This window comes from Micropterus salmoides, unplaced genomic scaffold (assembly GCF_014851395.1).
Source record: "Micropterus salmoides isolate LMB-PRFRI ecotype aquatic unplaced genomic scaffold, ASM1485139v1 Ms_hic_scaffold_9, whole genome shotgun sequence".
NCBI lineage: Eukaryota > Metazoa > Chordata > Actinopteri > Centrarchiformes > Centrarchidae > Micropterus > Micropterus salmoides.
The window spans coordinates 20,268,618-20,280,281 of NW_024044681.1; the positions used below are offsets into that span (position 1 = coordinate 20,268,618).

General features: G+C 43.3%; 1 long non-coding RNA gene across 1 annotated transcript; it reads left to right on the top strand.

The window, feature by feature from the left end:
- The first annotated feature begins 9,228 nt into the window (after positions 1-9,228).
- LOC119895901 lies at positions 9,229-11,330 on the top strand. The gene is made up of 5 exons (XR_005443127.1): positions 9,229-9,370; positions 9,465-9,740; positions 9,817-10,098; positions 10,338-10,396; positions 11,217-11,330. It is a non-coding gene; the product is annotated as an uncharacterized LOC119895901 (long non-coding RNA).
- The last annotated feature ends 334 nt before the right edge of the window (positions 11,331-11,664 follow it).

Genomic DNA, 11,664 nt, shown 5'->3' on the forward strand with positions numbered 1-11,664 from the left:
CAACTACATATTTTTTCTACCAGCGCAGTAAAAGTTTAGCTGGCTGATCTGAGCTTTCATGCTGGAAGCTGCCGTTTTATTGCCTATTAGCGTTCAGCTGATTCTCACAAACATAACAGACAAAGCCAAAACAGAGCGCTGGAGAGAGAGAGAGTCCCTGCACTCCACCACAGTGGAAAAATTCCTTTACAAATGCATATTACAGCCACTTCAAATGAGGCAACTTGTGTCTGCAATTGAAGGGCTGAGGGGTTTATTAGGTTCACCGCTGATAAAATGAAATATTCAGCCATGCATCAACACTATTTTGGGATACATCTTACCGAAATGTCTTTGAAGCTCGAGGAAACTCAGCGGGACAGATCTATTAAAACAGATTACAACAGATATAAGTTAAATACAAACATATACTTATCATACAAACATAATAATTACACAGTTACAACTGATCTGGAGATCAGAACAAGAACAAGTGGAGGGGTTTTCATATCATATTTAACCTATTGTGAATATTTTTTAACTTTTTGAGGAACCATACATCTTCCTACAAACACTGCGTTCAGAAACTGCTTGTTAACTTATATGAAGGCAGCTTGACTGTCTCCAGAGTAACGTTATAGGACTAGGAAGTAACGTCAACTAAGTTACAGCAGTTTAAAGTAAACATTAATGTTACCTCATTGTGTTAGCCAGCTAACTTCAACTAAGTTAACGTTAGCCTTTCTGTTTACATTACTGCGCCTGAAACATAACTTTTTCACTTACCAGACCAAAGCGCATGAAACAAGGTGCAGCCCCAGATGAAAAAGCATAAGTGTTGACGACTGTCTGGAAAGGTTTCAGCCACAGGTGATACTTTACGTTAGCTTACATTAGCTTATGTTAGCTAACGTTAGCATAACAGGAATGCGGCAAACTGACTCCACATACTGCCTCCGGTCATCCCAGTGTACGGTTATAAAATAAAGGCATAGAACAGAAAAAAACACTTTCACAGTGCTGCAAAGAAAGCTGGATTCTCTCGAACTTTGTAAATTAGTTATTAATTAACAGTTTTTACATCAACATTATGCAGCATTGGGCAACGGACTTCCCCGTTTGGTGGGCGTGTCAGAGGTGTTACCCAATCAGCTGCAACACATTTGTAAAGACAGCTGTGGTTTAAAATGCAGTAAAAAATCAGCATGCTTGCATACACAACTGTGTGTTCAAGGCACCACTGTTTCCGTTTATATATGTTTTGCTACCTTTTGTCCACTGAATTCAGCCTAGATCCAATGGTGACATCATGGTCCTCCCTCAACACCACGCTCCCTATACGTTTCAGCATCATTTGGCGCCAAAATTTCGTGACTACGAAGCTCGGATGTCATCGGTCACGTGGAATGGTCATGTATATAAGTGGCAACACGCGCTTTGTTGAAATTAAACTAGCGTCGACGTCACGTCTCAAACGTCTCGTCATTGGACTGTGGTAAGTCTCTCCTACTTATTAAAACATTGTTTTGTATTTTGACAGAAGCAGTGTTGTAGAATAACTTGATATTGATGTTCACCATAAACTCCAGCTGGCTGGTTTTATCTTTAAACAGAATTCCGAAGGTGTAACGTTAACGATACCGAGTCGAGTGTCCTGCTGGCTAAAAAACCTGTCCAGCACAGGCACACTCAGATTTATCCTGCCGTATAGGGGCCTGGGCTGGTTTAGGGATACAAGGAGAAGAACAACTGTTATTAAGTGTAGAGAGCTTAGTTAGATAAGGCTTGTATATCTTTCTATTCAACTTGCTTTAGCTGACCAATGACAAAAACACTGTCAATATTTTAATATTAAAGTAAGGTTAGGTTTTCTTTAAATATGAAATTATGCTGTAAAAGTGAAATGGCAGTAGCAATAAACTACGTTAACTGTGGTTAACATCACTGTTAGCTTTAGGAAGCCTATAGTGCCTAAATACATATAAAATGTAACGTTTCTTAGTTACTTTCTCCCGTATTTACCTGGCCAGAGTCCTCTCTCAGCCTGAGATACATCATGCGGCGGCGCTGGCGGTGAAGTACCTTTAGTTCCTCTATTAAGAGGTAAAATATCAAAATTAAAATATTGGTCTCCATGCTGGTGGACCGCAGCTGTGAAGGTTGCTAGGCGACAGGAGCGGCGCTTCCCCACGCATGGGTAAGGACGGGGTCAGTTGATGACGCAATAGACAGTCCTCCGTAGACCAGACCGTCTCATTTAACAACGGACGGTTCGACCTGTTGCGGCCGCATGCCTTTGTAGGCCGCGAAGGCCACGCCCTTCAATGGATGCGGTCCCTGAATTGAGACACAGCTGATGGCTAGCTTAAATGTGGCATTAAATCTAGAAGCTAAGTAAGTAACTTAATGTCAAATTAAACCGTGTTGGCAAGAGGTAACTTTAACATTGTCATCATGGAAGACTAATTTTGTTGTAATATTTGGAATCCACATGTGAGAAGTTGGCTAACATTAAAAAAGCTAACATTAGCTTGATGTAACTTTCTATAGATATCCCTGCCGAACAATTCAAAGGAAGTAACAAATTAGTGTCACATGAATAAGTAACTGCCTATTTAGTAGTAAGTTGTGTTACCTTACTGATTTACTTTCACAGCCCTCTCAAAAGTGTGTTTGGCAGTCATGTTAGCTAGTTAAATTAATCTTGCTTTGTTAATGCTTGTATGTTGTTCCTGAAATGTAAGTTGCTTTGGATGAAAGCATCTGTAAATGTGAAATTGACAGTCTTGTCTCAAGACTTAAAGATTTTAATGTTATTGATAAGCGGCAATGTTACTGGTTCTTAAATCTCTGCTTCTAAAGTTTTGGTGTAAGTTAGTTTAATATAATGCTGCAGCATCTGCCATATACACACTAAGCAAAGTCAGCAGACCTTAGCGGTGGGGCCAGTAAAGTGAACCAGGTGGAGTGTATTCCACTTATAAAATAAATATATTTAGTCATTTAACTTGTGCTTTTATCCAAAGCAACTAACAATTGCTATATACAGTATGTTAAAGGTGGCACGCCTCTGGAACAACTAGGAGTTAAGTGTCTTGAGTCAGGGACACATTGATGATGTGTCACAGTTGAAATCAAACGCAGGTCTCTCCCACTAAAGGCATGTGTCTTACTGTATGTAGACTAGCTAAACTTATTCAGCAAGTTTTAAATCTTACTCGTTATTCACAGATGTGGTAATCACAATGTTCTGAAATGATGTAGAATTGCATATTTCTTGATCGGTGGATTTTTACATTTTACACCCTGCGAAAGCATGTATGTTAATCCATGCATTTTATTTCTAATTCACCTGCTTTGCATCTGCCTTGACTTCTCCGTGCATTCACTCACACACACCTTTACCTCTGGTCTCTCACTGCAAACACATCGGCTTTCCCTGCCTCTCTCTCCCTGTCTGCTCCCATGAGTTTCTCCATAAGCAGTAGGTTATGTTTTATAAAGACACTGATCTCGTAACTTTTCTAGATATTTACAACCGTGAACTGCATGCCAGCTTGTTAATTACGTAGCCTATCAATGCTGTCGTCCATCCCAGTGATTCATTGTTGACGTCGTCCAATGCCAGAGTGTGAGTGTGTGTGTTCTCTAAGTTAAATGGAGTTTGGTACAAACAGTAACTGCATTAGTTTAAAGCATGGGTGCCCAACCTTTTTTAACCGATCTACTTTTCAAGTAGCCAGCCTCCCAAGATCTACCAGTCCAGTGTCAACATCACAAACCCACACACTGTTTCCAGCCTGCAGTAACTAACCTCACAACACTATTTCTTGTTGTCACACAAGTACTAAACATCACAACACAAACCCTTCTTCTCTCAAACACACACACACAGACAAAATCCTCTCACACAGTTGCCAGTTTGCATAGTGCGCTGTAGCACAAACCCGCTCTCTGCTCCACTCACTCACACGTGTGTAGCATGTCTACTTATGATTTTAATAAACTTATGAGAATTAATACAAAATTATGAATTTTAATATTCAGAGAATATTAATTCATAAAGCTCTCGTTTCGCAGGGCACCACCGGAGATTTAATTCACCCAGAGTCTCCGGACCTCTGGGTAGCGTTTTAATAATTATACACTTATTCACTAGTGATCAGTTAGTTAATAATCCCTCAATTATCTTAAATCAATCAGTCAGTCTCATATCGAAGGGGTAAATTCTCGTGACAGGGAGTTGGAGTTAAGCAATACACACACAATTCCTGTGATTACAGTGAAATTTATTAACTAACTAAGGCGACATAAATGTGGTTAAATATACATCAAAGAAATAAACAATAGCTAAACAATGAGAATGTGGAGTTCTATTGTGGGGAGAATTTGATTCACACGGGCAGCTAATGAACGCAAGCTATGAGTTTTAAGAGTTAAAGATAATCTATTAACAAACTATGGGGACATCACTGATCACACTGCCTTGGTTTGGTCTTACTGCTTGTCGTTTCTCCAAGCCGGGTTGCTGGTTGGCGGCCTCGCGCTCGCGGAGTTCCATGCGTTCTCGGTTAGGACGGCTTAAAACCGTCGGCCGGTCACTTTCTCTGCCAGGGAATTGCTCCGGAGGTCCTTCTTTTGTCGGCTTATTGAAGAAACTTGCAGTGGTGGCCTTTACAACCCTGGCTCGGGTTAGAGGTTTGGTCGTCCTTTGTTACTGCTGGCGGGCCCACGTGCACAGGTCCGGTCCGGAGCAGTGTAAGTTAGCTCAACGAATAAAGCTTAAAAAGAACTTGGTCGCTCTTGAATTAAACTAGTGTAACTTAACGGTCTAACTTTTAACAAAATAAAATAAAAAGCAAGTCATTTGCTGGGAACGAGGGAAAAGTCAAGGTCACGGCGCTTCGTGTGTGTGGCTTGAAACGAACAAATAGCCTTCGCTGTGCCGGGTCGAACTTCTTAGGGCGTTGCCGGGAGACGGGGCACGCTGAGCGCATGCAGAGCCAAGAGGACAAGAGAGCAAGAGAAGAGAGAGCGGGTGTCACTTTTGTTTGTTGGGGCGTGGTTCCCAGAGGGGCAGTCCTTTGTTCCCCTGAGGGCTTGTTTCCGGTTTCCTGAGATACTGTCTTCTTAACTCTTAATATTTCTATTCAAAAATCTATTTGCGCGTATTGTATCAAATATCTTCACACAATCAAACCTTAATTGTGAAACGGTTATACCATTCTAAGTTTTAAGCATTTGATAAAAGGAAAACAATTGTCAGTAGTTCAACCTTAAGGTTAGCATTTCCTAGGAATCACATCAGATGAGAGGAACTTAACTAGCTTTCTGGATAATATTGGCTGTTACACGTTCTTACTTAGAGACTATAAGCAAGATACACGAATGGCATCAGATTATGAACAGGTAAATACAGAGTGACATTTATACATTAAAACGGCATTTCAGAACGATGGCATGCAATACTTATTTTGTCCACTTGGGGAGTTCTGGTTACATGAAGAGTAGATATTCAACTTACTAGGAACTGGAAAGCTGGTTATACACACAAGCTTGCGGATGAATGTTTTAGTAGAAAATTGTATATGAAACGTTTAACTAAAGCATTAGTTAATACTAAACAGACAGTGATTACTAGGGAATAACAGGGAGGAATTAAGACAAAACAAAAAGAGGAAATTAGGGAACTCTTCAAGATTACTTTCTTATGGTTCTCTAGTCTTCAAACATCACTAAAGGATAACAACAGGTTCATTACTACTAAACTAAGAGGCAAACGCCACTACTCACTTAGCAAGGGTTATTATTTAAACAGAACAAACAAAGTTTATAATGGAACCTTTGTTGGTTCGAGAAAAACAGGGGTTGTTAGTGTCTCCCCTTTTGCACACCTGGCTTATCACATTTGCATATCGGCTAAAGAGAGAAGGGAGTGGTGTTTTATGGCTTAGCCATTCTGTGGGAAAAAGAGTCAGGTTGAGGCCGGATGGGTGGTACTTTTGATGTCCGGAGGTGACCTGTGGAGAGAGAGGGGTCAGACAGCCCCTTTGCTGTACTGCTAAGTTTCTCCAGTGATACCTTTACGGAGAGAGAGGTTCACTAAGGCTCTTTGAATACACAATCCTTAAGCGATGCATGTCTGAGTCTGTGCAAAAATAAAACCCAGGCAATGTCTCTAGTTTTTGCATTATCTGACCTCACCTCCCTCTTGAGGTGAGAGGCTGGTTGGTCCACTACATATGCTTTGATTTCATTGTCATTTTGCAATGTCAGAATCTCATCCTCAAGAGCGGAGCTTTCCAAGTCGAAAAGTGATTTGACTTTCACGGCAATGTCACCAACATCAATACTTGCACCAAATGGATAACACATATAGCTGGCTACAGGCTCAATGGATGCAAAGTCAGTAAAATGCCTCTCAAACTCTGCTGAGATGCTCTGAACATTCTCCTCATAACGTGCACTGTCAAGCTGTGTCACACCTTGACGTTGTAGTTCTGCTTGCATGTGAGGGAAGTTGCGCAGGTAACCACGCTGCAGCCTGCTTGACATCAGCTGTAGCTTGCTTTTAAATGTGTTCACTGAACTCATCATGTTGACTACATCTTTATCCTTACCCTGCAGCAATAAATTCAATTCATTGAGCTCGCCAGTGAGATCAGTGAGGAAAGATAAATCTAAAAGCCACTGGTGGTCCTCTAGCTTTGTATGTTAATCCACACGTTTTGAAAGCTTCAGGAAGTCCTTGATTTCAGGCAATAGCTCCGTGAATCTGGCCAAACATTTACCTCTGCTTAACCACCTAACAACCGTGTGAAGCAGCAGGTCTGTGTGCTCAGAATCATTCTCCTCCAAGTGAGCACGGAAAAGCCTTCTCTGCAGACTCCTGGCCCAAACTGAACACACAATCTTCATCGCAATATCCATGACTTCTTTCATATTTAAAATTTCTCCACACAACGCTTGCTGGTGAATTATACAATGATAATTCAGGATATCCGGGAAAGATTCACTTTCTTTACACAGTGTAATGAACCCACTGGTGCGGCCCATCATAGCAGGCGCCCCATCAGTTGTGATGGAGATCAGCTTGAAGAGCGGCAGTTTTGTCTCGCTAACAAATCCCATGAAAGCATAAAAAATATCCTCACCTCTGGTGTGTCCTTTTAATGGCAAAATTGTGAGTAGCTCTTCCTTGGCGCTCATGTCTCCAAAATCCATCCTGATGAAAATACACAATTGTGCCACATCCACCATATCAGTCAACTCGTCAAATTGGAGGGAAAAGCGCTCACACGCGTCAATATCCTTCTTCAGTTGCTCTACATCCACAGCAATTCTCTCAAATCGCCTTGCTGTAGTATTTCGGGAGAGTTGCACTTCTTTAATGGCCTTCATGATCTCTGTTTTTAAGTCGTAAAAAAAAGGCTATCCGCTGCCTCGAAAGGCTTCCTTCACTTGAATGGCTTCTTGTATTTAGTCGTGTGTGACATGCATGACCGGAGGTTGACAGCTGTCAATAGTAGCTAGAAGCTAGCGAAAAACGGTTACACGCTCCTAAATGTTAACATGGCTGAGGGGAAACGAGCAAGACCTACCATTTTCACCCTGAATGGGAGGAATTTAATTTTTTTTTTCTCATTCAAAGCCTGTTTGTTTGATCTGCAATGCAATGGTGGTGTTGGCAAAGAGAGGAAATCTGGAGCGGCATTTTAAAACAGTACACGGGAGCTACGAGAGGGATTTCCCTGCAAAAACGCCTTTACGTGCCACAAAAGTGCGGGATTTGAAAGCACAGTGTACAGCGCGGCAGTCAATCTTCACCAAAACGAAGACCCAGAGTAAGGCTGCAACTATTGCTTCCCGTAGGTTAAACGTGACCTACTTTTTTCTTTTTCTCTTTTTTTAAATACTATTTTGTGGACTGTAGGCAAGGACTCATGATATAGGCAAGGACTCATGATATAGGCAGTAGTGTACATTCAATACAAAATATAACACACACACACAAAACACACTTGTTTTTTTTCTACACCACTGACTTGACTTGGGCAACTGCTTGGGCACTCCTGGTTTAAAGGCCCGACCAGAATCTCAGTGACAACTCAGGGCTAGTTGGCGAACTTATTTAACTGGCGAGCTAACTGACTGCTAAAATGCTAATCAATTAAGCTGGTGCTAAGTAGGGATGGGAATCGAGACCCGGTTCAGGACGGTTTATCATCAGGCTGCAGCCTCTGCTGCTCTGTCGGCTCCTACGCACACAGCAGTCAGCAGAGCGAAATGCCGAGCCGTTGCAGTGGAGACGGTAAAGTTAACTTCGCTACAAACTACTCCTTGTTGACACCTACGATTGTTAGGCCTATTGTAAGCACATGCAATAAAACCTTCCCGAGTAAAAAGACAATACTTTATCAATACACCTGTCTGTAACGGAAATCATCTCTGTCCTCAGTCTGTCATCCTGTAGGCTATGTTATTTACTAGCACAGCTAATGTTAACTTAGCAATTACCCAAATGTTAAAAACAAGCTAAATAGACAGCAGTCTGTCTGCAGCCTTAAAATTTGGCACATTGTTGTAATCTCAGCTGCTGGCTGAGATAAACCAGCTGCTCCTCCTTCTACTAGGTAATGTTACCTGTAGGCAGTGAATAACAGCAGAGGGGAGGAGGAGGGACTGATCCAGACTGAGTTTTTATTCTATCTAAACGTCACTCAGTATTATAATGTAAACATTAATGTTGCTGCTCTAGAAACAACATTTAGCTGTCTTTAAACTATTAAATTCTAATCCTATAAATAATTTTAAAATAACCACACAGTTAATATGCACACTTCAATATGTTTATTTATTGCAAGTCATGTCATCTCAGTATATAACAATGTTATCGCACATTGAATATTTTCCTCATACCGTACAGGCCTACCTCATGCCCCTTAGGTCTGGTCTTACAAAATAAAGTATCAATAGTGGTATCCTTAAAGAATCGTATCAGTAAGCAGTAAGGGTATCAATAAAAATAACAATCCCTAGTGCAGTGTGTGTAAACCAGGTCTGCACGCTGACGGATAATAAGCTATGATAGCTTCCTCTCCGGCTGTCCGTCCAGTCAGAGCTGAAGTCGGGCTCGACTCGAAACCTCTGTGCAGATTTTGTAACTTTTTTTTTCTGTCTCTGGTGATGCATGGGGGGGCATGAAGGCGTGTTAGGAGGACGGCGTGTCAGGAGAACGACATCTGGCTGCTCTGCTACCTCACCCCCTCCATCTACACGGACACACACGGATCCAGGTCTGAATGTTTCTAACTCGGTTCAGTTCCCAGATGAGACACTGCGGAGCGTTTAGCTGCTCAACATGATTGTAGCTGTCATCAACTCCACACAGGTAACAGCTGATCAGGACTCACCTCTGCAGAACCTTTAGGCTGGTTCTGATCCAGGTTGTGTTCAGTAAGCAGGTCTCTGTGTTGCGGCTGCAGGAGTTGATGTGTCACATGATGATGGGGAGCCTGGTGAGTTTCAGGAACGACTGTGCTCAACATCCTCAGTGAGACACTCCCAGAGGACACCTGTCCTCGCGTCTTCCACCTGTCCTCGCGTCTTCCACCTGTCCTCGCGTCGTCCTCTTCATGTGTCCACAGTTTAGTCTCTAGACTGGGAGACCTTTGAGCAGTACAGCACCTAGCAGCTGTTCCTGGCTCATAGCTTCCCCCTGGAGACCATCATCCCCATCCTGCAGCACCTTAAATATAAAGGTGAGTGGTGTCCAGGAAAGGGTCCCTGTCCTCCAACCTGATCAGTCCTCTGACTCCTTTGTCTTTGTGTTCCTAGAACACAGGCCTTATACTGTCTGCTGCTGCTGCTCTGCAGAGAGAAGTACGACAGGAACACATCTGGATACTCGTGTTAGAGACTCCTGGGTCCCCGTTAACGTCTCTGTGTCCCAGGCCCTAAGGAGATGGTGAAGATGGTCCTGAGTCGTCCATGTCACCCCGAGGACCAGTTCACCACTAGCATCCTGGGACACTGGGTGTCCAATCCCGACAACACGCTGGGAGAACACATCAAGGCCCAGCTGATCAAGAACAACAACCAGCCCCACAAGAGACAGAGGTAAGGACTGATGGGACAGAGGTGAGGATGGTCTCTGGGTACCTGGTACAGCAGTTGTATCTCCGTCCTCAGTCTTCGCAGTTCCAGCAGTAAACTGGCTCAGCTCACCCTGGAACAGATTATGGAGCTCACAGAGAACCCGAAGCTGAGCAGCACAAAGAACCTCTGTCGGTACACACAGGCTTATTGATCGCTTCAGGAGGTATTGATAGCTGATTGTTTGTGTCTGTCTCTGCCAGTCTTCACTCTGACCCCGATCCCTCAGGCTCTGCAGCACGTTCAGGCCAGCTGTGATGAGGTACGCACTCACTCACACACTGACGGGTGACATCTCGTGGCGGCTGATTATACCTATAGGTTCAGCGACCCCGTAAGGCTCCGGCCTCCTCGCCTCACTTCCTCCAGCAGCGCCTCAGTACATAACCCCACCTCCATATCTGTGTGAGGACAACCTGAATCTGCGTATCGTTCTTTGATTGGTCTGTTTCAAAACCACATGGAAATTTGAATGTGCCTGATTTGTGAAGCCAAGGTGCAGCTTTGTGTCTTCACCAAGCAGGAACCTTCAGGTTTGAAAAGTGAAGCCTCAAACCTGCATTCTCTGTAACAGCTAGCACTGGGCGACTCCACTGGATCATATATATATAAGCTGTGTCTCAATTCAGGGACCGCATCCTTCGAAGGGCGTGGCCTTCGCGGCCTACGAAGGCATGTGGCCGCAAAATGCCGAACCGACCGTTGTTAAATGAGACGGTCTGGTCTACGGAGGACTGTCTATTGCGTCATCAACTGACCCCGCCCTTACCCATGCGTGGCGAAGCGCCGCTCCTGTCGCCTAGCAACCTTCACAGCTGCAGTCCACCGGCAATGGAGACGAATATTTTAATTTTAATATTTTACCTCTTAATAGTCTCAGTCGCTAGTTTCAAGTGTTCTTCAACACAGCATCATGTTCATTTAGTAAATTATGGTCCCATTTAGAGGAAAATAGACCAGAAAGCAGGGGAGGCTTTAGGGCGGGGCTACCTTGTAATTCACAAGTCGCTATGTGTGACCAAAATATGGTACTCCATGGATGTTCAGTCAGTGTTCAGGACTGAGCACCCCTTTTCTCTCAGCTGGACAGGTAGGCTGGAATAAAATGCAGCTGCTTTGTATTGGAGGAATCCCCCACTGGCCACGCCAATCATCATCGAGCCTAGACAGCAGGAGGAGTCAACGTCATCTGGTCCAATCCTTATAGTTAATCATTATATAAATCTTATAATTGCTATACATGTATGTCATCAGGGACACAATGGTGGATGGGTCACAGTGGGGGATTGAACCCAGGTCTCTCACACCAAAGGTATAGTCTTATCCAGTGCGCCATCACCACCCCAGTCTCTTAATTGCAACCGCATTTCCCTCACTTGCATCTTTTCCTTGGGTCTTAGGGGGCCAAAGTTCATGTTGTGATACATTTTGATACATTCGGTTAGTTTCGGTTTGGTTTCACACTGCAATTCTGCAACCGCACTAAAGGACTTTACATGACACACTTGCGTCCTGTCATCATCTACGTGG